The sequence below is a fragment of the Brassica oleracea genome, chromosome C3 (genome assembly GCF_000695525.1).
Source record: "Brassica oleracea var. oleracea cultivar TO1000 chromosome C3, BOL, whole genome shotgun sequence".
In the NCBI taxonomy this organism is placed as follows: domain Eukaryota; kingdom Viridiplantae; phylum Streptophyta; class Magnoliopsida; order Brassicales; family Brassicaceae; genus Brassica; species Brassica oleracea.
Window position 1 is genome coordinate 15,338,464 of NC_027750.1, and position 2,107 is coordinate 15,340,570.

General features: G+C 38.4%; 1 long non-coding RNA gene across 4 annotated transcripts; it reads left to right on the forward strand.

Moving 5' to 3' along the window:
* Positions 1-210: 210 nt before the first annotated feature.
* Positions 211-2,107, forward strand: LOC106333391. 4 transcript variants are annotated; one of them, XR_001268354.1, is made up of 5 exons: positions 211-574; positions 681-755; positions 848-1,310; positions 1,521-1,630; positions 1,753-2,107. It is a non-coding gene; the product is annotated as an uncharacterized LOC106333391 (long non-coding RNA). The 4 variants fall into 4 exon arrangements; XR_001268355.1 differs by having other exon boundaries at positions 848-905; positions 993-1,310; positions 1,521-2,107; XR_001268353.1 differs by having other exon boundaries at positions 671-755; positions 1,521-2,107.

Sequence of the window (2,107 nt, forward strand, 5' to 3'; positions counted from 1 at the left end):
AGATTAATGGTACCTATGAAACTAACCACTCCTATGTAATTGGGACATCCATTATTTAAGGTTTTCTCGGTCGACTGAATTGGTTTGATTCTATGTGTTTGGTTCGATAAATAAGAAAATGATGGTTTGGTCAGTTCTCGGTGTTCGGTGTGATTAAAAAAAAGAACATGAAACACAGCGTTTTCTACTTTAGTTGAGTAGGGCGTCATTTCTTTCCCTCTGAACTCGCCGGTTTCTGTTCTCATATCTCTTTACATTCCCTGAGTTGAATGATTCTTAAAATTCGGTAATAACTGTGAATCACATTAAAATCTGTAACGATCCCGCTCTTCGTTTCTTCTCTGTCAAATCTATAAATAAGGGATGGTTGAAACTTGGCTGAACCTTCGCAATCACTTTCAGTCTATTTTCTTTTTCGAGCATAAAGAGATTCTGAGAAAATGTCTTCCTCCGATCCTATTGTTGCACAATCAGCCTTTCATTGTTGTGCGTCTGCTCCGTTTTTGGGACTCCAAAAATAACAAAAAAGCATGGTGAATTCATGGGAATCACTCTATTTCTCCTTGATGAAAAGGTATTGTAACAATAACCATCTTATTTTAGATCATAATTTTTTCACATAACGCCCAATTATTTAGGAACTTGATGTATTGGCAATCAAATATCAAAGTGTTTTCTAGGAGCGATGTTCCTTCATTTGTGTAGGCGACGATTGGTGTTAATTGACGCCCTTCGAACCGCACCGTCGTATTCAGGTGATACGATTTGTGTTATTTTCAATTCTGTTTCCGCTTTTTGATTGGTTATGTAGTGAATTTTTTTTTCGGTTGGTGTGTTTTTTGGTTAGGGGATTTGAAGAGGACAGTAACAGGATTCAAATCAACACCGATCTTCGTGGTCGCAAGGTGTCAGACATTTTTCAGATTGTGTTAGCATCGTTTTAGTTGAGTTTGGCTCTGTTTCGTGTTGTGATTATCTGCGTTTCGTTGCAGATTCAAGAGCTTAAGCTGTGTTTGGATTACATTACCTTAATTCCACTTTGATTTTGACACCGGTGGTTGTTGTTTTTTAAGCTGTGTTGGTATTTCTCGGAGACTTGGGAGCAGTTTCAGATCAATGGAAGGGTTTAGGTCATTGATGCATAGTTATGACCAGACCAAGCTTCAGGCCGGATATACAATGTGGGGACATCACACCTCAGAGCCTTAACGTGTGAGGCGACAAGGAGGGGACATCACGCCTCAGAGCCATAGCAAAGCTGAGGGCTTACCTTTTGTACATGAGGCGTCCCTACATAAAAAGAAGTCAAGGTTAGTCATCTTCAATTTTATTCTCGTCTTCCTCATTCATAAACATCAATGGAGTGATTATGTTTATTCAGTTTCCAGAATAAAATAGTGTGTAATTAAGTTTTTTAAAACTTAAAAAGGTAAATAAAAATCAAGTTATATTCATAGTTACCTAAAACTTCAAATTCTAATGTCTTGGTTTATGGAAACTTACCTCTTTTTTTTTTGCAGAGGCGTCCAAGGCGTGTGAGGCGTCAAAGGCGATGTGAAGCGTGGTAGAGCGTCGCCTTCCTGAAAACGCCTCGCCTTACCTCTGCAAGGCGATGACCCCTCCAACTGAGGTCGCCTCATGCCTTAGCGTTCGCTTTTTAAAACCCTATACATAACTCAGTTTAACAACTCAGAGAAGGAAGAAAGACTTCTTTTTTATCCTCATTGTTTTGATTTTGGTTTCTTAATGTAGCTAAGAGAGAAGACTTGGTTTGCTAATTCTCTAACGTCAAGGCTGATGTACTTGCGCCAGTGAGTAATCAGATCAAGAAGTTAAGTTAGTTCCCTCAAATGGTCCAGTTGCTGTTCACTGGCTAATGCTTCTAGAGCCAGAAAAGGTTTTTATTTATTTATAAATTTTTTTTTTGATGTCCCTTTCGTTGAAGCTAGCAGATTGTTTCATTAGTGATTTCTCTTGATGACAAGTTTATTACTTGAATCTGAAAAGCAATCAGAGGCTTTTGTTTTCACAGTCCATAATTAGTGGAACAGGAGAGAAGCGCTTGATTTCTGAAAAGGTGAATCCATGATTAAGTTTTAGTGCCTGA